At 45.3% G+C, this 22,500-nt stretch overlaps 1 protein-coding gene across 19 annotated transcripts in view; it reads left to right on the forward strand.

Moving 5' to 3' along the window:
• dpy (fibrillin-like protein dumpy) overlaps positions 1-22,500 on the forward strand; it is a 255,844-nt gene that overhangs the window by 447 nt on the left and 232,897 nt on the right. The window lies entirely within an intron of this gene.

Genomic DNA, 22,500 nt, shown 5'->3' on the forward strand with positions numbered 1-22,500 from the left:
TCACGCAAGTCGCTCCCGAAACCGAAAGTTGTGCGGTCACGAGAACGAACAAGCGACAAAGACCGCCAATCGAGAGCAAACCATTATCCTCCCTAAAAAAAACATAATTATCCTCCTCAAAATAAATCCTTTCCTATCTCCCTTTCGCCATGAGGAGGAGAGAAAAAGAGAGAGAGAGAAGGAGAGGAGCGAGAGACGAGAACTCTCGACGTGGAGGAGGTTGTGTCTGTGGAAAGTTGAGGTTGACCCACTTCGTTTGGGACTTATAAGGCAGACGGAGCCAAGACGTGGGAAGGCAAACGCCCTCTGTAGGCTCCTTGGCTCGGGTAATGGGCGGGTTTGAGGCCAAATATATATTTCTCTATGATTGACAGACGGTTTTGTGACTTGTCCGCCTCCCCCCCCCCTTTCGGTCCCTGTTCGTCTATGCAATTGTTGTAGTTATTAAAGTAATTTTGTTTCTCAATGTTCCTTTTGGTGGTCGTTTTAAAGAGCTCAGATTTGTCCTTAATTCGTATGGGTTAAAGTAACGTTAATGTCAATGTTAAATATTCTTTTGCTGTAAACATTCGTAATCACATCACTTTGCGGAGAAATTTAAAACGTGACATTGTTAAGTGAAACGTAGACTAAGTGACTCACTCATAACCTCAGGACAAAAGTAAGAAATGAGGAAAAAACAAAAGATAAACCGAAAGAAGAAACGAGAGACGATGAAGAAAATTTGCAAAGGGTCTTCAATATCCTTTAAATGTGCCAGTGATTCTAAGAAATTCCGAGCGCAGGCAGAAGGCGACGAAGAAGACGAAGACGAAGAAGGAGAAGAGAAGAACCCGACGGCACACAAGAGGTGGAAGTAGAATGAGAAATATCAAGGCCGGCGGGCCGCCCACGGCTCGCCTCAACTGCCGGGGCGCTAGTCACCAACCTTGCCCCACGCCCACGCTCAGAGCGCCTCTTTTAACCTTTTACTTGTAGATGTGGTATTCTGTAGCCATTTCTCGTGTAGATTTCTATGTGTTTTGGTGTTGGGATTTATCTAGATACCATTTTATATCATTCTTTCGTGTGTGCCACAATTTGCCTCTAAGTTAAAAGGATTTTGAGAGAGAAAAAAATGCTCGGGGTTGTCGCCGGTCTATAAATATGCAGAGAAGGGTCCCGTTTGGCCTCCGCTGACGCCCACACGGACGGGCATTCAGTCCTACACCTTTTTACAGATCCTAGACGCCCATTTGCTGGATATATTCACATCCTATCAACACGTTTGCCATGCATTACTATCCTCCTTAACCAGACTTCGAAAAAATACCTAACATTCTAAGAAATAAGAACCACAAATTATGACAAACTACAAGTCCTATCTTTATGGGAAAAAAACAATACATATCCATATATTGGAAACCAGATCTGGCCTTTCTGCCTAAATGTGAAGGGTAGGGAGTAGCCTTAAGTGGGCGGCTTCCTGTGCTACGTTCGACAGCCTTAAGTGGTGCTAGATAGATAGATAGGGAGATAGATAGATAGGTAGATAGATAGATGCATAAATAGATAGATGCAGATACATAGATAAAGACGGGCAGATAGACAGATAGATGAGTAAATAAATAGAGAAATAGGCCGAGAGAGAGAGAAGGAAAGAATGAGTAAATGCATAGACAAACAGACCGAAAGAGAGAGAGAGAGAGAAAGAATGAGTAAATGCATAGACAAACAGACCGAGAGAAAGAGAGAGACAGAGAGATAGAAAGAGAAAGAAGGAAAAGGGCAGAGAGTACAAAAGAGAAGGGCCCAAGAATGCATGCAAGGAGATTATGTAGCCGCTTACACACTTTCAGTTATGAGGGATTTATGCTAATGCTTCTACCATTATATTGGCCGCTACTGAACACTTGCTGGAGGAGAAGAAGAAGAGGAGGAGGAGAAAGAAGAAGAAGAAAATGACAAGGAGAAAGAAAAAGAAAAGGAGAATGAGAAGGAGGAGGAGGATAAAAAAAAAGAAGAAAAATATTCAGAGATATTAATCACTCCCTCGATACTCACAAAACAATGTTAACGAACGGACATTAAAATAAACATCAATTTTATACAAACAACACCCCTCCCCCCCCCCCCCACACACAACCCTTACCCAACCTCACTCTCAGGACACCCCCCCACCCACCCCGCCGCCCTCCCCCCCCCCTTCCAAAATATCCTTCTAGAACACCGAAGGAATCTCAAGAAGGAAAACGGGTCTTGGGGACTTCTTGAGGCGTTCCCCCAAGGACCTCCCTCTCGTAACGGGGGCCTTGTCCTTATTTGTCTTCGGAAATCGGTCTATGCGGATGAATTAGACCGATTAAATCCCCCCCCCCCCCCTTTTTTTTTAAACCTGTCCGAAGGAGGAGTGAGAATTCTGATTTCACTTTTTATTCGTCATCCAGCCGCTCGTTTCGTCGCGGTGGTCGTAGGCGCTGGGTTGGTGTTTGCGCCGTAGAAGGGGGATATGAATACTTGTATGACTATATATATATATATATATATATATATATATATATATATATATATATATATATATATATATAGAGAGAGAGAGAGAGAGAGAGAGAGAGAGAGAGAGAGAGAGAGAGAGAGAGCGAGAGAGAGAGAGACAGAGAGAGAGAGAGAGAGAGAGAGAGATAGAGAGAGATGAAACGTATTCATGTTGAAAAATGTAGAAAAGAATTAATGAGAATGAATATCTTCACAATACAAGAGATGTAGTTGACCGGTTTCGAATGCATTTCTGACGAAGGATATTCATTCTCATTCATACCTTTCTACATATATATGTGTCTGTATATATATATATATATATATATATATATATATATATATATATATATATATATATATATATATGTAGGTATTTATTATTGTCTATGCTTCCGATTTTGCAAGTATGAAAATGCCTACACATGCATGCCTGTCCGTATGCCTGCAAGCTCACACTCCCTCACAAGAGCGCCCACGCCCACGACGCGACGCCCGCACCCATCCTCCTCCTCCTCCGCCGCCGCCGCCTTAGCCTCGCCGCCGCCCACGCTGCGCACTTTCACATATTGTGGCAACTTCCCGCCCGCCCGCGCCCACATCGACGTCACATCGGGCTGTCGGGACCTCGCATTTCCGATGACCTTTGGGCCTTCGGGAGGGATGACGTCACGACCTCTCCGACGGGGCGGCAGCGCGCGTGGCTCGTCTGGGGAACGACTCCGGGATTCTGAAACGAGATTTTATTTCCATTTTTTATTTGTTTTCAGTTTTTATTCCTATTATCTGTTTAAATCATTATTATTTTTTTTTTTAATTATTACTTTTTTTTTTTTTTTTTTTTTGGGGGGGGTAAAGGCTTTTTTTTAGGCTTTTTTTTTTTTTGGGGGGGGGGTAGAGGCGGTGTTGTGGTAGAGGGCCGCGTGGGCGTCGGGGACACCCGCTCCTGGCTGGCACTGCCCACGCGCGCCCGGCCTGGCTCTGAGGCACCGGTGAAGGGGCTCCAAGTCCTTCTCTTGTATTTTCATTTATTATTATCATTATCATTATTGTTATCATCTTTATTACTATTATGATCATTATTGATATCATTATTATTATTATTATCATTATTATTATCATTAATATCATTACTATTATTATCATTAATATCATTACTATTATTATCATGATTATTATCATTATCATTATCATTTTCATTATTATTATTATTATTATCGGCGTTTCTTTTTCTTCCCCGTTTCACGTTTCCGGAAATTAATCTTGCTTCATCAGTAATTTCTGGCTCTTGTGGTATTTCCTCTTCTGTCGAATTTTCCTAAAGAAGTTTTAAATCTTTCAAAATAGCAGACATGTCAAATGAATAATTTATCGATCCTGTAGAATATTATTAGATAATTTATTCTTTATTAAAGTCTGCCCTATTTTTTATGCACTGCCTGGTTTTCTAATTCACTTCCGTTTTCTGTTCATTATTTACCGCAAATACGTGTAATTAATTTATAATGACCCCTTTTATATCACGCGACAGTCCTAATTATGTTTTATACGATGTTGATATTAATGTTACGTAATGTCTGTTATTAGTTAGAATCGGCAGTTTCATGATATGAGTGTATGTTATTCTCTTAATTAGTTGACTTTTAAAGCTAATGTGCGCGAGATAAAATGAATTGGATTATCAAAATGATTATCCTTTGCTGGATTAAAAATGTATATATATATATTTTTTTTTCATTATTGCGTCATGGTTATCAAAAACTAATCACGATCTCTCTCTTCTCTTCTCTTTCTTTCTTTCTCTCTCTCTTTCTTTCTTTCTTTCTTTCTTTCTTTCTTTCTTTCTTTCTTTCTTCTTCTTTTTCTTTCTTTCTTTCTTTCTCTCTCTCTCTCTCTCTCTCTCTCTCTCTCTCTCTCTCTCTCTCTCTTTATCTCCCTCCCTCTCTCTAACAAAAAATCGTCTCTAAAATCTGTTTTTCTTTAATGCCTACAAGCCAATTCCGTGACGAACGACCACCGATTTCACGTTCCCGATTCCCTTATTAAGAGCAATAAACGGTAGACGAATCTGCGTAATCCATCAGGTCGTAAAGTTTCCCAAATGGCATTAGATTATGATGCGATGGGATTGCATTCTCATTCAACGTCAAGAGAGAATCGAAGAGCATCGACTTGACCGTCTTTTGTTCGGAGTTTCACGTGTTTATGTTTTTTTTTCGGACAAAATGGCGCGTGACGATTCGTGAAGGAAAAAAAGGCGGGAAAGCGAGAAAAAAGACATATAACTCGACCGTAAATAAAGAGGCCCCAAGATTAGTGATGGGTATCGGATATATAAAAGAAAAAGTTACATTACGCTATTGAAAGGTAGATATGTAATAATCCGAACAAATACAAATAGTAAAATATGGTTAATACCCGTGAAAAGAATGAATGTAGCCTATAGACGAAAATAAAAAAGAATAAAAAATGATTTAGCATTTTTAAAGTCACGCCTAACCTGCCCCGATTGCATCAGCTTTCGTAGAACCTAATAAATCCATTGCATAATTAAATTCGCCAATAGACATCTCTCCCCGTTAGAAAGAGGCAGTCGCTCGAATCCCTCCTTCATTCACGACGCCCACGCCCATATGTCACGGTGTGGGCGTGTGAGGTACGCCCGCGTTGTGGAGATACAGTTGTGCCAGAGTTCAGAAGGACAAATTTGGCTCCATCTGTTCCGCCATGAACTTTCTTCTGCCTCATGGCCCGTGTCTCCTTCCACGCCTCTGTGTAAGTGCGGGTGTGTAGGTGTGTGCGTGGGTGTGTACGTGTCTGAGAGAGAGGGAGGAGGTGAATGAGGGAGATAGAGAGAAAGGAAGAGGATGGGAGGAAGAGAAAAAGAATCACCTATTCTTACTCCAACACGACAGAATAATAACGAAAATTAAATACACAAAAAAATCATATTTAAACAAAACAAATCAACAAAAAAAAGAGAAGAAAGAGAGACCAATCACGTGACCTTCTCCAAGAGGCCCGGCGTCACGAAGAGGTTTCTCCCAAAGAGGAAAAAGAGGAAAAACAGCGCGAGAAGAGGCATGAGTAAGAGGTCGCTCCCGAAGACCCTCTCTCTCTCTCGCACGGCACAGACGGACATCCCCCCGGGGGTAAATGGCGGGGTGGGGGGGGGGGGGGACCGGATGTTGCATGACGTCACCTGCCTTTTTGGGGATGGGTGGATCGGGGGGGGGGGGGGAGGAAAAGGCAAGTGATGGGTAAAGGAAGAGAGACAGACAGGATGTATTAACAGGAGGCATAAGGGAAAAAAAACACGTACACACACACACACACATATATATATAAATAGATAGACTGACACACACACATATAAATAGACAGATGGACACACACACACATATATAAATAGATAGACACACACACATACACACACACACATATATAGATAGACACACACACACACATACACACACATATAAATAGATAGACACACACACACACACACACACACACGCGTATACATAGACACCCACACACAAATACACGCACAAACACACACACACACAAATAGACACCCATACTCACACACACACACAAATATACACCCACACACACAAACACACACACACACAAATAGACACCCATACTCACACACACACACAAATATACACCCACACACACAAACACACACACACACACAAATAGACACCCACACTCACACACTTCACCCAATAAGTAAAACCTAAACGCAAGCCAAGGATGTCAAATGAAGCAATGACTTCCTCGCCAAATAGGAGCAGATGGAAGAGCTGTGAAAGTGGTCGAGGAAACGTCCTATTTTTGTTAAAGATTTCCTCTCCACTTCCCTCCTTTGGTCTCTCTCTCTCTGTCTCTCCCTTCTTCCAAAAGTGTCGTACGGAAGGAGACGAAGTAGATGAATAGTTGATACGAGAAAACAAAGGAGGAAGATGAGGAAGATACATGTTGAAGTAAAGAATGGAGAGAAAGGGAGATGAAAAGGAAATAAAAAGACAAAAAAATACGGTAAAGAATAAAAGGAAAAAAATAAGAAATGCCGGAATAAACGAAAAAGTGGAGGGAATAAAAGTAACGCAAAAAGAAGAAAAGAAGAGGGGGGGGATAAAATAATACAATTAGAGGTAAAGAAAAAAAAAGAAATAATAAAAAAGAGAAATAAATCCGAGTTAAAATAATAAAAACAACACAAAAATAGAAAACGAAGATAAAGAACAAAACCAAGAAGCAGAAGAAGAAAGAAAACAGAATAGAAGAAAAAAAACAAGTCAACGAATAAAACAGAATAAGAGAGAGAGAAACGGGCGTGGACCGTGTCGCAAGTCGCAAGAAATGGGCGGCTTCCCTCGACATATGTATCACGGATATTCTTCACTCTCGCCTTTGTTCAGCGCGCGACACCCCTCTCCCCCCCTCCCCCCCTCCCCCTCCCCCACTCCCTCGTAGCGTCGACTTAGCGGGGGCGCTTGAACGAGATGAACAACGCTCGTGCTCGGGGTATTTTTTGGGGGGTGGGGTGGGGTGGGGTGGCGGAGTGGGAGTTGGTTGGGGAGGTTTTGTAGGGGAGGGGGTGTTGGTAGAAGAGGGAGGGGTAGGGAGGGGGAGGGGGACGGGAGGGTGGGGGAGAGGGGAGTTGGTTGGGGAGGGTGGAGAGGGAGGGAAGGGTGTGGGGAGAGGGGAGTTGGTTGGGGAGGGTGGAGGGGGGAGCGGGGTTAGGAGAGGGAAGGGTATGGGGGATTAGGTGGGGTGGCTGGTTAGAAGGAGAAGGGGTGGGGACAGGGAGAGGAGGAGGGAGGGTTGGTTAGAAGTAGAAAGGGTTAGGATAGGGAGGAGGAGGAGGGGGGAGGGGGTTAGAAGGAGAAGGGGTGGGGATAGGGAGGAAGGGGAGAGGGAGGTTTAGACGAAGAGAAGAGAGGAGGAGGAAGAGGGAGGATAGTAGAGCGAAGAGAAAAGTAGAGGAGGGGTTAGGGAGGAGGGGGAGGGAGGGTAGTAGCAGGGGTATGAGGGGGAGGGGGAGGGAAGGTAGTAGGGGTATGAGGGGGGAGGGGGGAGGGTAGTAGGGGCATGAGGGGAGGGAGGGTAGTAGAGGGGTATGAGGGAGGGGGAGGGAAGATAGTAGGGGTATGAGGGAGGGGGAGGGGGAGTGGAAGGCAGTATGGGGGAGGTGGGGGGAGGGGAGGGGGAGGGAAGGTAGTAGGGGTATAAGGGAGGGGGAGGGGAAGGAAGGTAGTAGGGGTATGAGGTGGGGGGAGGGGGCTGGCAGGAAGGAGACCAAGGTGTGTTCTCGCTCTCACGGCCTCGAGCTTTTGATCTTGGAGAGAGGGAGAAGAGGGGGGAGATAAGAGGCAATATGGGGCATAAATAGGAGATAAAAGAAGGGAATGAAGAGAAGTAGAAGAGTGAGAGGATAAGAGGGTAAAGGAGAAGAAGAAGAAGAAGAAGAGAGAGAGAGAAAATGGAATGATGATAACGAAGGGAAAAATGATTACGAAATAAAATGCAAGAAGCAGAATAGAAAGGCAGAAAGAGAGAGGAAGAAAGAAAGAGAGGAAGAGAGGAAGACCAAGAAAGACCGATGAGATCAGATCCCGCCCTCACGCCCGACACCCAAGACGCCCACGAAACCCGCCCACGAAAGCACGTCTCGTTTCCAAGAGCTTTTGGAAAGGTCGTCTTGAGACATTTCCTCCGCCCGCCCACGGTCTACCCCCGCCCACAGTCCCCGCTAGCCCACACAACCTCCTTGCCCACACCCCACCCCCTTACCCACACTCCCCCTTAGCCCACACACACCCCTTGCTCACGATCCACCCCCTTGCCCACGCCCCACCCCTTACCCACAGTCCGCCCCCCCGCCCACAGTCCGCCCCCGCCCACAATCCACCTCCACCCACGCCCCCTTACCCACAGTCCGACCCCCCCCCTTACCCACACTTCACTCCCCTCCCGCCCACGCCCGCCCGTCCGTCTGGAGGCAGCTGCGCCCACGACGCCCCCCCGACAGACGCCGCTCGCTCTTGCGTGTCCTCCTGCGCCTAATGGGAAGAAAAACGGCGCAGTTTATACTCCTGAAAATGTAAAATGACGATGATAACGATAACTGGTGCCGATCGGAACGAGATGCAGAGTCACCTTCGGGATGTTGACCAGGCGGGGAGGCGGTGGTTCTTAAGGTTTTTGCTTCTTCTTCTTCTTTTTCTTCTTCTTCTTTCGCTTTTTTTCTTTCTTTTCTCTCTTTTTTCTTTTTCTTCTTCTTTCGCTTTTTTTTTCTTTCTTTTCTCTCTTTTTTCTTTTTCTTCTTCTTTCGCTTTTTTTTCCTTTTCTGTTCTCTCTTTTTTTGTGGATATTTGGGGTTATATTTGCTTCGGAATCCCGCGGGTCGCTGATCTTTTGAGGGGCTGTCCTTCGCTCCCTTTCCTCTTCTTCTCTGTCTTCGTCTCTATCCTTCTTTCTCCCTCTTCCTACTCTTTCGTTTCTCCCTAGTTCTTCTCCTTCTTCCTCCGCTTCCTACTCCTCCAACTCCATCTACTCCTCCTTCTACTCCTCTTCCTCTTTCTCTTATTCTTCTTCCTCCACCTATGTCACCACCTCCATTTCCACCTCCTCCTCCTCCTTCTCTTCCTCCTCCTCCTCCTCCTTCTTCTTCTTCTTCTTCTTCTTCTTCTTCTTCTTCTTCTTCTTCTTCTTCTTCTTCTTCTTCTTCTTCTTTTCCTCCTCCTCCTCCTCCTCCTCCTCCTCCTCCTCCTCCTCCCCCTTCGTTGGCCAAAGCCCTGACCTTGGGGAGGATAATGGACTCAGAGAGCTGATCGCCATAACGTCTGGAGCTCGAGGTGATGGAGAGTGCAGAGGGGTGGGTAGGGGGTGGGTAGAGGGGCAGAGGGGTGGGTAGGGGTGGGTTGGGGGTGGGTAGAGGGGCAGAGGGGTGGGTTGGGGGTGGGTAGGGAGGCAGAGGGGTGGGTAGAGGGGCAGACAGAAGGGTGGGAAGGGTGGCAGATTGGTGGGTAGGGTGGCAGAGGGGTGGGTAGGGAGGCAGATTGGTGGGTAGGGGTGGGGCGGTGGGTAGGCAGGTAAGCAGGTGGGAGGGGAGGCAAGCAGATTGGGTAGGGGAGAGGACAGGGAAGGGGGTGGGGCAGCCAATGCGGCTGGTGGAGGCTCAGGTTGTAATTATGTTATGAGGGAGAGCGGGGGGAGGGAAATGAGGGAAAAAGAGGGGGAGAGGGGGGACATTAGGGCAGGGAAATGTAACCGCAAATTCAGAAGGAAGGAAGGGACGGATGGGACATAGGGAGGGAGGGTAGGGAAGAAGGGAGGGAGGAGGAGAGAGTAAAGGATGTATTTTGCCGCAGAAAGGGAAACACAAAGGAAAGAGGAAAACACAAAAGAGGAGGTAAGGGTAAAGGGACAGGTGAGGGACACACAAGGCCAACTAAAAATAAGGAATTCTATCAGAAAAAAAAGAGAGAACGAAGAAGAGAGAAGAAAAAGAAAAGGCAATTTACACGTTGTCACTCTCGTAACAGCATGGAAGGAAAATGGCTTCCAAAAAGATTATTTCGGCGATGAATACAATGAGACAGACTAATCTAATCTTTATAATTGAAATGAGTATCAGCAGAGACCCGATTATAAAGTTAGGTCAAGAACGTTGCGAGAAGCTAGGTTACGTACCATAAGTAGATGGATGACTTGCACACACACACACACACACACTTACACACGCACACACACTAAACTAAACCGGTCACGAAATTGTATCTGTCACGTAGCGAATGAGGTAATGGATTAGAGTCGCAGGTGTCACTTGCATGTTACGTCGTAGGTGTGGAAGGCAAAAAGTGAGATTGAAAGAGAGGGAGAAGGAGAGAGAGAGGGAGGGAGGGAGAGAAGGAGAGAAGAGAGAGAGAGAGAGAGAGAGAGAGAGAGAGAGAGAGAGAGAGAGAGAGAGAGAGAGAGAGAGAGAGAGAGAATAAGAAAAGAGAGAGAGAGAGAGAATAAGAAAAGAGAGAAAGAAAAAAAATGATGGATGCAATATATTCCAGAATAATTGTGAAATCTCGAAAGTTTCGACACCCGGGAGACTTCAACGAGTCGGTAGATAACGAGCCAGCCGTTACACCACCGTAAAGGAGGGAAAACATTTGTTATGGACACTCGCCTCAGACAAACAGGCCTGCCATGCACAACTGACAAGTGAAGTGACACAGAATTCGTCCGTCAGCTGTCATGCATCTCACTCTCCTCTGAAAATAGCCGAACCAGCCCATGATTTGACCGCCCATCCGCCCTCCAACGAGCAAAGGGCCGTTTGATTGTAGTAAACAACCTAACTATCTTCTCTTCCTCTTCGCGGGGCATTTGGGGCATCAGCTGGCATACAGGGTGGCCACCAGGGGGCGTCGGGGCAGGGGGAGGGGGGGGGGAGTGAGTACCTGCCCGCCACCTGGTATGAGAGGACGATAGGACGTAGAGTGGAGGAAGAGAAGAAAGAGAAGGGGAAGGAAAATGGATAAGAAGAAATAAAGATAGTACGAAAGTTAAGAGAAAGTTAGATAATAATACGAATGAGGCAAAGAAAAAGACGGGAAAGAGAAAGAATATAGAGAAGAAAGAAAGACAGAAGAGAGATATATAAATCATTAAAGGATAGGAAGACGATGGTGATGACGCGGCCTGTCGAATGATGAAATTTGTGATGGTTTCCGGCAGTTTCGCGGGTAATGACTTGAAGCTCGACGAAGATAAGGAAAAAGGCGGGGGTGGGGGACGGGGTGGGAGGGGGAGGTGGCACGGGGGTGTTAATGACACTGTAATTAGACGAGGAAGATTAATAACGATCTCCAGGGTTGCGACACGGCGAAAGTGAAATCGGGAGACCTCGGATTAAAAAAGGGTTGCGTTTCGGTTTTTTTGTTTTTTTGTTCGTTTTAAGCGGTATGTTATCGGTGCGTGATGGATAAAGGTTATGGATATATATTTATTTTCTTATATAATATATCAATTTAAGAATATAGAGCTACAGAGCTGTTACAGACAACCCTGATTAAGGACGTTTATCCACAATGCGACTCGGATTTAACACGTTACTGATAGTCTCTTGTTTTCTTCTCTACTTCTTTTCCTCTCTCCTTTTTTCTCTTACGGGCCTCGGGGAAAAAAGGTTAATGAAACAGGATCTCCCATGTCATGTCTGGAGACACCTCTTATCCCTAAAACAAGGCGCGGGAATGTCCTTAAACCGCTCCGCCCCCCCTCCCCCCCTGTGTCCTCGCCCCGGTGTCCAAACATCCAGCCCACATACCCACATACCCACTCATTGCCCACCCGACGACCAGAACAAACGACCCGCTCCCATTTCTACCTGCGGGCGCCGCTCTTTACCCGTCGAGTGAAAGACGTATTTACAGGGTCACTTCAAGGTAGAATAGAGGTGATGACAGGGGCGGGCGGGAGGGAGGGAGGGTGGTGACACGGCCTGGCGTTTTATGTTGGGGGGGAACGATGTGTTTATGGCACTACCGTCGTGGGGGGGGGGGGGGTTCTTTGAGCACGCGCCCGATGGGTTCCGGATCCACGGGCGGGGGCGTCGGGGGCGTCGGGGGCTGTCGCTTGGGCGGTGAGGATGTGTTTGTTGTGCATTTGGCGGACTGCTTCTGCATGGACTTGTTCGACGCACAAAGACATGTACGAAAGCATACATATCCTTTCTCTCTATATATGTGTACTTATATATATATACTTATGCAAGTATGTGTATTTATATACATATATATACATTTATATATATATATATATATATATATATATATATATATATATATATATATATATATATATATATACTGTACATGCGGACACAGATTATTTACCGCGTACTTCTGAATCTTTCCGAAACTTTAATAGTTTTCAAAGTTAAGGTAAAAATAATAATGATAAAAAAAAATCATTAATGCTGACCCCCCCCCCCTTCTTCTCAATGACCTCTCTTAACAAGAGTGTGATTGGTAAACACTAATCTCTAAGAACTCCTAATTAAGTACACTGAATTCGTGAAAGGAAATCTACCTGTCCTTCCTGCCTTCCATTCATCCCTCTCCTCCTCCTTATCCCTCCCCCTCTCTCCCCCTCGCTTGATCTACTTCAGCGCTCCTTTCGCTTTCCTTGTCCTGGGGGGGAGGGGGTGGGGGGGTAAGGAGGGGGAGGGAGGCAAGGTGTGACGTCATCAAGTCGGCATTTCCAGAGACTGAGGACGAGTTGCCATGAGTCGCCACCTGGCTTGATTTCGGGCGATTTTTGTCCGTACGGCGATCGGGTCTTATCTGCATACGATTGAACAGCATCGGAAAATAACGCCATTTCTTCACGTAATTGCGATCGAATGACTTTGAAAACGCGAGAAGGAGACGCGAATGACGTCAGAGCAGACATGTGCCGCGAGCAGATCTCTCCCCATGTTGGGAGGTGGCAGCCATGGGCGCCATAAGAAATAATGACAGCCTCTCTTTCCTTTCTATTCCTCGATCGCGCTCTCACCTCTGCAGTTATCCTCACGTCGCGGATTGAAAGTTAAATGCAAAGGAGAGAGAGAGAGAGAGAGAGAGAGAGAGAGAGAGAGAGAGAGAGAGGAGGAAAAAAATCTTTATTTGAATCCTACGCAACCTCTTCTAGGAATTGACATAGCAGCTGTTCAATAATTAATCCGAACGTACAAATAGCGTCATCGAATTTCCGAGAATTTCGTCCAGCTGGAAATTTTGGTGCGTTCGTATTTCAACCTCATTCGCGCGCCTTGTCAACGGCTTCGCAAATTTTGTCTTTTCTTTTCTTTTCCTTCTTCTGCGGCCGTGAATGTCTTCGTTTCTTCTTACAACAATATTTTCACGACATAAAACAACCACCAAAACCCGAATAGCTTTATTGCACGAGTAAGGGAAAAGAAAAAAAAAAGTGTTTTGAAAGTTGTTCGTCTTTGCTCCTGCGTTTGGTCAGTTCAGTGTTGCCAGACCACAAATCGTAAAGGTTTAGGGTCACACTCCGAACTGGATTGTCAACTTCCGAAAAAAAGACAGATTGTTGTTGTAACACTTTTGGATTTTTTTAAACAGACGCATTTACATACAATAATACTTTAAAATAAAAAAGACAACCTTTGATATAAGCTCGTAATCGTTCTACCAAAAGTACGTGCAGTGTTGCCACGTCGGATTCCGCGTCTCCCCAGTTGAAGGTGCGGTCATTGGCGTGAGGGTGACGCGGTGGGTTCTGGCAATAATTGTTCCTCTTTTTTCCGTGGCAGGTGTGTAATCTGGAAGAAATTACACAATTGTTTTTCATTACCCTAAACATCCATTACTCGATCGAACAAGCGTCTTAATTAAACTTACAACATTTGCGAAAGATTTCAGTGGGGTTTTAATTCCTTTATGTAATATCTTATTCTATCATGAGATGATATTTCCCGCCATCATCCATTTTCTCTCGTTTCCCATTTTCTAATTTAACGTTTCCCATTTTCTTCATAATTACACTTCGCGGGGCTATAAAAGTCTCGAAGATTTAGTCTGAATTATACCGTAACATAACATAAATACCACAAAGACGAAAGAAAACGATTCTCTCTTATAATTATGCTTCTTAGAGATTCCGATTCCATTGTTTTCCGTTTATGGAGTCGAATAACATGATCTGATCCTATCTTAATGTAGTCAGTATAAACAAGTCGTGTTATTTATAATCGCGTTCGCTTAAGTACATTATTTCTTCTTTAACCGTTGTATGTATCGTAAATTTAAAAGCAAATCTCAATAACTGATCTACACCTACATAATCTAAATAAATAGATAGATAGAAATAAATAGAAATAAATAGAGAAAATACAGCTAACCATTATACAAAATCCCTCTTCTCGGCCGCCACGTAATACCACAGGAAACCTTAGCCACAGGAGGTCACCCACCTTCGCCCGCCCACACGCCCGCACCCACGGCTAGAATCTGGCTTGTGGTGGGCAGGTAGGCTGGCGGGGGAACAGGTCGTGACCCGTGTAGGCGTAGGTATTTAGAAATTGGCGGCTGAGGGATGCGAGATGCGAGGGAACCCTGGGTGGAGGGTGGGGCACGCCGGGAGGGGGGGAGAGGAGAGAGGGAGGGAGGGAGGAGAAGAAAGAAGGAGGGAGGAGGGGGAGAAGGAGGAGGGAGGGAGGAGAAGAAGGAAGGAGGTAGGGAGGAGAAGAAGGGAGGGGGGAGGAAAAGAAGGGGGGGAGGAGGAAGGAAGGAAGAATTAGAGAGGGAGGAGGAGAAGAAGGGAGGGAGGGGGAAGAGAAGAAGGGAGGGAAGGAGGAAGAGAAGAAGGGAGGGAGGAGGAAGGAGGAAGAATTAGAGAGGGAGGAGGAGAAGAAGGGAGGGAGGGGAGGAGGAAGAGGAGAGAGGAGAGGGAGGGAGGGAGGAGGAAGAGGAGAAGAGAGGAGGAGGAAAGGGGAAAGGAAAAGGTTAGAAGAAGGAAAAGGAGAGATGAAGGAGGAAAAAGACGACGAGGAGAAGGAGGAGGCGAAGGCTGTAGGATTGGGTAGAGGGGGGAGGGGGGGAGGGGGAGGTAGACTAGCGAGTTATGCTTGCGTGCGTGATACGATTTCTAATATTGTATCTTATTGTATTTTATTGTATTTTATCTATCTTTACCTGCGTTGAGATGTACAATACATATAACATTAAAATGTGCATACCTAAATATATCGATATATATTTACCCGATTTTAATATCCAGAAGAAATCCCATAAAGTATTTTATTAGTCGTAATCCATTGGCCTTTTGATGTAAGTGATTCTGTGGCTCGTCTTGCTAAACCCCAAGCCACATGTTGCTCAGGCCGCTGACCTCAGCATATCCCACTTGACCAGATATGGGCGGAGGCTGTGCTGGGTCTTGTCTTATTGCTTCTATCTTTCTCTTTCTCTTTATTCTGTCTCTGTCTCTGTCTCTATTTCTCTGTCTCTGTCTCTGTCTCTTTCTCTCTCTTTTCTCCGTCTCTGTTTCTCTCTGTCTCTCTTTTCTCTGTCTCTCTTTGTCTCCCTCTCACTTTTCTCTTCTCTGTCTGTCTGTCTCTCTCCCTCTCCCTCTCCCTCCCTCTCCCTCTCCCTCCCTCTCTCTCTCTCTCTCTCTCTCTCTCTCTCTCTCTCTCTCTCTCTCTCTCTCTCTCTCTCTCTCTCTCTTTCTCCCTACATGTAACGAGGCCTATCAGGGAATCCCGCCTCCATTGTGAGAGAGCGTCACATCAAAGTCCTTTTATTCTGGAACTTTATGAGTCAAACAGAACATCTTTACGAGCCCACTCCCTCCCCCCCTCCCTTTACCCCCCAACCCCTGTTCACCCTCTCCCATTCTGTCCTTTCGTCTCTGCGTCTCTTTTTTTCGATAATCGCTCTTCCCTCCTTTCTCCTTTTTCTACCTCTCTCTCTCTCTGCTTATTTTCTCCCTTTCTCCTTTCTCCCTTCCTCTCTCCAACCTCCCCTGTCCTCCCTCCCTCCCTCCCTCCCTCCCCCTGTCCCCCCTCTCTCCCCCCTCTCTCTCTCCCACCTCCTTTCCTCCCTCCTTTCTTCTCCCTACCTCCTCCTTTCTTCATACCCTTAGGTAATATGTCCCCGGAGATAAACATGTCACTTTGGGGAGAAAGACAAGTGCTTCGTAATGTTTCGGTTTTTCTTTTTATTTTGGTCCAAGTGGTTTGACCATTCATTGGCTCGTCTGTGGATCTGGATTCTTTGTGGTTAGGGCCATTTGTCCTTTGGGTTTGCTGTTCTTTGTTTATTTCTTTTCGATTTTTGCTCGTTCTCTCTTCCTGTCTCTTTCTTTTTCTCTTTTTCTTTCTCTCTCTTTCTCTTTCTCTCCCTCTCTCACTCTTACTCTCTCTCCCTGTCTGTCTGTCTGTCACTCTCACTCTCATTCTCACTCTCACTCTCACTATCACTCTCTCTCTCTCTCTCTCTCTCTCTCTCTCTCTCTCACTCTCACTCTCACTCTCACTCTCTCTCTCTCTCTCTCTCTCTCTCTCTCTCTCGCTCTCCCTCTCTCTCTCTTATACCTTGTTCTGGGTTTGTGTATGTTTGTTTAATCTTGCGTTTCCTTGGATTTAATTATCACATCCCCTCAAAAGCAAACACCGTGAGGTTAAGACAGCAGAGGAGGTAATAACTTGTAGAGGTCGCGAGAAAGAGAGAATTTCTCCATCTCGTCCTCCTTCTCCTTCTTCTTCTTCTTCTTTTTCTTCTCCACCTCCTCCTGCTCCTCTTCTCCTCTCTTCTTTCTCCTCTTCCTCTTCTTTCTCCTCTTCTCCTTCCTCTTCTTCCTTTTCCTCCTCCTCCTACTTCTCCTCCACCTCTACCACCTCTTCTTCCACCTCTACCTCCTCCCCTTTCTCTTCCCCCTTCCTCCTCTTCCCTCTCCACCTCCACCTCCTCCCTCTTTCCTTCCACCTCAACCTACTCCCCTCTCTCTTCCCCCTTCTTCCCTCTTCCCTTCCTCCTCCTCCACCTCCACCTCCTCTCTCTTCCACCTCCCCTTCGTTCCCTCCAGTTCTCCACCGCTTGACACTTGACACGCTTTAGTGCCAGTGTCAGCGGACCCTCCCCCGCGTCAAGGCTACGCATCCATCTCCACTTGACACGAAAGGGGAGGAGGAAGGGGGAAGAAGGAGGGGAATAGGAGAGAGAGGAGAAGAAGAGGGAATAAGATGATGGTGGTAGACGAAGAGGGTGATTGTAGAGAGAGGAGAAGAAGAGGGAATAAGATGAATAGGGTAGACGAATAGGGTGATTGGAGAGAGAGGAGGAGAAGGGAGAATAAGTTTGGGGGAGAGAGAGTAGACGAAGAAGGTGATTGGAGAGAAAGAGGAAGGAGGGAAGGGTAGAAGGAGGGAGAGAGGAAGATGGGATGTAGGAAGGAAGTGGAGAAAAAGAAGCGTGGGAGAGAAGAGGAAAGAATAGGAGAGCAGGAAGGAAGGAGGGAAGGATTTAATGAGAGAAGGAAGGGGGAGGGAGGGAGGGAGGGGATGCGCAGACGTCATAGATTCCCGAGGGGGGAGGGGGGAGGGGGGAGGGGGGAGGGGGGGGGAAGGGGCCAGACCGTCCAAACAAAACGTAATTTCCATTCGTTTTCGGAATTAATTTTCTCTTTCTCTTCCCATCGTCGTTGCTTTAGAAATCCATCCCTCTTTATACCATTCTCACCCTCTTTATCTCCGTCTCCTTCCTTTCCTCCTTCCCTTTCTCTTCCCTTCCTCCTTCCCTTCCTCCTTCCCTTCCTCCTTCCCTTCCTCCTTTCCTTCCTCCTTCCCTTCCTCCTTCCCTTCCTCCTTCCCTTCCTCCTTCCCTTCCTCCTTCCCTTCCTCCTTCCCTTCCTCCTTCCTTCCTCCTTCTCTTTCTCCTTCTCTTTCTCCTTCTCTTTCTCCTTCTCTTTCTCCTTCCCTTTCTCCTTCCCTTTCTCCTTCCCTTTCTCCTTCCCTTTCTCCTTCCCTTTCTCCTTCCCTTTCTCCTTCCCTTTCTCCTTCCCTTTCTCCCTGCCTTCCTCCTTCCCTTCCTCCTTCCCTTCCTCCTTCCCTTCCTCCTTCCTTACCTCCTTCCCTTCCTCCTTCCCTTCCTCCTTACCTCCTTCCCTTCCTCCTTCCCTTCCTCCTTCCCTTCCTCCTTCCCTTCCTCCTTCCCCTCCTCCTTCCCTTCCTCCTTCCCTTCCTCCTTCCCTTCCTCCTTCCTTTCCTCCTTACCTCCTCTACCTCCCCTTTCCCTCCTCCCTTCGGCGCTACCTGGAAGAGCCGAGAGAGCCAACGACGGAGAAAGTTGAGGCAGGATGAGCCACACAATTCCTGGTGGCCGCTTCCTCGTCTTCGTGTTTTTTTGTTTTTTTTGTTTGTTTTTTTTTCTCTCTCTCTCTGTCGACGTCTTCTCTGTCTCCTTCTCTTTGTAGATATACATGAATGGGTGTACATAGACACACACACACACACACACGCACATACACAAACATACAGACATACACACACACAGAAGCATACACACACACACACAAACACTCACACACACACACACGTACAATATATTCGTCACTGTCGTAAAATAAATATATACTCGAGAACGTCGCTGCATCTAAATTCCCTGTAGTTATTTTTCTTTCTTTCTTTCTTTCTTTCTTTCTTTCACTGCAGCGTTTTTCTTTCTTCCTTCCTTTGTTTCTTTCTTTTTTTGTATGCTGGTATTCCACGTCTCTGTAGATTTTTCTTTATTTCTTTCTTTCTTTCTTTCTTTCTTTTTCTTTTTGGTATGCTGGTATTCCACGTCTCTGTAGATCTTTCTTTCTTTCTTTCTTTCTTTCTTTTTTTTTGGTATGCTGGTATTCCACGTCTCTATAGATTTTTCTTTCTTTCTTTCTTTCTTTCTTTTTCCTTTTTGGTTTGCTGGTATTCCACGTCTCTGTAGAGTTTTTCTTACTTTCTTTCTTTCTTTCTTTTTCTTTTTCTTTTTGGTATGCTGGTATTCCACGTCTCTATAGATCTTTCTTTCTTTCTTTCTTTCTTTCTTTTTCTTTTTCTTTTTTGGTATGCTGGTATTCCACGTCTCTGTAGATTTTTCATTCTTTCTTCCTTTCTTCCTTTCTTACTTTTCTTTCTTTCTTTCTTTCTTTTGTATGCTGGTATTCCACGTCTCTGTAGATTTTTTCTTCTTTTTTTTTTCTTTTTTGGTATGCTGGTATTCCACGTCCCAAAACATTCCCTTCATACCTGGTATTTTGCTATTAATGGGGCGCGTGGGTTGGCGTCGAGGTGGGTATGTGTGTCTCGATATTTATGCGAGTGAGGATCTTTTCCATAATGGCCCTTTCTCTCTCTTTTTTTGTGTGTCTGCTTGGATGGTTGTGTGTCTTCTTTCTTCTCTTTCGTTGTTTGTGTCTTTGTTGGGGGTTTGTTGTGTCTGTGTCTGTCTGGCTGTTTCTGTCTTTTTCTATGCTTCTCGCTCTCTCTCTCTCTCTCTCTCTCTCTCTCTCTCTCTCTCTCTCTCTCTCTCATCCACTCCCCCCACCCCCCACACACACAAGGTCTCCTCCTCCCTGTGAACAACAAACACATGGCCGTTTGCTGAGTCGCGAGTCCCTGTGTGGGAGAAACTTTCACTCCGGCATCCATCTCCCCTGCTTGTACCCTCCCTCCCTCCCTCCCTCCCTCTCCCCCATCCCTCCGTCTCCAACCTCCCTCCCTCCCTCTCCTCCCTCCCTCCCACTCCCCTCCTTCTTCCCCTCTCCCTCCCTCCCTCCCTCCCTCCCTCCCTCCCTCCCTCCCTCCCTCCCTCCCTCCCTCCCTCCCTCCCTCCCTCCCTCCCTCCCTCTCCCCCTGCCCCCCCGCCGCTTGCCTCCGCGCTTTAGCTCTACAATTAATTGCTCTCTTGCCCCTGCCACCTGTTGCCCTTCCCTTGCCCCACGGCCCTTCCTTCTGCTTCCTCTTCCTTGCCCTTTTACCTTCTCTCTCTCTCTCTCTCTCTCTCTCTCTCTCTCTCTCTCTCTCTCTCTCTCTCTCTCTCTCTCTCTCTCTCTCTCTCTCTCTCTCTCCTCTTGCTTCCCCTTTCTCTCTGTACCCCGTTTTGCTTCCTCTTAATTGTCTTCCTTACCCTTTTACCTTCTCTCTCTCTCTTCTCTTATTTCCCCTTTCTCCCTGCACCTTGCCTCCCTTACCCTGCCTCCCTTCCCCTCTCCCTGCCTCCATGCTTTATCTGCATCCTTGGCAGCTTTCTTGGACACGATCCGACGGCTGCATTCTGACTTGCTACGTGATTGCAGTCTCGGATCTTGCAATACGAGAGAGAGAGAGAGAAAAAAAAAAGGAATTTTCGAAATTGCAATTTTTGTCTTTTTTTCCTTTTTTTGTTGGAATTGGGTCTTTTTCTATTTTTCTTTTCTTTTTTCTTTTGTTTTCTTCGTTTCTTTAGTTTAAATTGTTTGTTTATTTGTTTTTATTAGGTCTGCACGATTGGGTATTTCTTAAATGAATAACTTTGGAGAATAATCCATGTTTCGTATATTATCTGTATTCCTCGCTTCTTCAAGATTTTTTTTTTTTAACTAACCTAAGGGAATGAAACTAACAGCAAAATAAATAAATAGATAAATGAAACAAAAAGAAATAAGAGAGAGAGAGAGAGAGAGAGAGAGAGAGAGAGAGAGAGAGAGAGAGAGAGAGAGAGAGACGAGACAGAGACAGAGAGAGAGAAATATATTATATTTAATTATATTAAATCATATTTAATTATATTGAAATAAAAAAAATCATATCTCATCCATGCACAGATAAATTTCCTCATCTGACACCCATGATTACCAAGAACTAGAGTAGTTGCATGTCGGTCGTGCTTTGACCTGCGTGACCCCTGACCTTTGACCTTTCGTAGAATACAACGGCAAGAGAAAGAAGAGTCACGCATATGCTAGTATGATTTCGTGTTTGTATGGGATTATTATTTATGGGGGAAGGGAGAGAGGGAGAAGTGTGTGGGTGTGTGTTTGCGTGTGTGTGTGTAAGCGTGTGCGTGAGTGTATGCATGCGTGTGTATGAATGTGCTAATGTATATATAAATGTATGTGTTTGTGTGTGTATGTGAACGTGTGTACGCATTTTCCGTATGTGTGCGCGAATGTGTGTACGTAGCCGACGAAACCATCCACGCGTGAACACATACCAAAAACTTAAATATCTGGAATCCAACTGATAGATAATTTCGCAAACTTATCAGCCCAACGCGACAGATATTTTGACACATCTAAGAGGCGAAGGGAGGACTGATAAAGGAGAATTGGACGCAATGAGAGAGAGAGAGAGAGAGAGAGAGAGAGAGAGAGAGAGAGAGAGAGAGAGAGAGAGAGAGAGAGAGAGAGAGAGAGACAGAGAGAGACAGAGAGAGGAGGGGGAAGAAAAAGACAAAGTTCAAAACATATACAAAAGAAAAGAGAAAGAAAGGAAAAAAGAAAAAAATAAATAAACAAGCAGCCAAGCAAAAAAAAAAAAAAAAAAAAAAAAAAAAAAGAAGAGAGAAAAAAGAGAAAGGAAGAAAGAGAACAAAAAAAAAGAGAGATCACCGGGAAGACAGTTAATAACGGCAGGGATAAAAACGGCAGAATAATTATTGGGGGGAAGGAAGAGAAAGAGTGAAAGGGAAAATAATGGATAATGATTTCCTGTCCTTTCTGTCCCGTTTTCCCGCCACGCTTGAGAGAAAAAGAAGATAGATAGATAAATAGATAACAAGGATAAATAAATAGATAAAGATAAATAGATAGATAGATAGAGATAAATAAAGAGATGAAGAAATAGATAAATAGATAGATAACAAGGATAAATAGATAGATAGACAAAGAGATAAAAATATAGATAACAAGGATGAATAAATAGATAAGGATAAATGGATAGATAGATAAAGAGATAAAAAAAAGAGATAGATAGATAACAAGGAAGAAAGGATGAGTTTTTTTTTTTTTTAATCTTATCTCTCTTCATTTTGTCCTATTTATTAGGACGTGTTATATTTTTTGCGTTTTGATTTCTCAAGTTTTAGCCATTGTTTCGATTAAGTAAAAAAAAAAAAAAAAAAAAAAAAAAAAAAAAAAAACAGTCAAAGGTAATCTACCCAGATTTACTGTTATGGCAACACTGTATGTCCGCATTTTGTGACCTTCTCTCCTTCCCTCCTTCCTTCCTTTTCTCCCTTCCTCGTTTCTTTTCTTTCCTTCCTCTTCTTCATGTCTTCTCTCTCTACCTCTCTCCTTCCTTCCTTTCGTCCTCCTCTCCCCTCCCCTCTCCCTCCTTCCCTCTTTTCACTCTTTTTCCCTCCTTCCATCTCCTCTCTCTCCCTCCCTTCCTTCCCCTCCCTCCTTCTCCTCCTTCTTCTCTCCCCACACTCCACTCCCCTACCCCTCCCTCCC

This window comes from Penaeus vannamei, chromosome 17, assembly GCF_042767895.1.
Source record: "Penaeus vannamei isolate JL-2024 chromosome 17, ASM4276789v1, whole genome shotgun sequence".
Taxonomy (NCBI): Eukaryota; Metazoa; Arthropoda; class Malacostraca; order Decapoda; family Penaeidae; genus Penaeus; species Penaeus vannamei.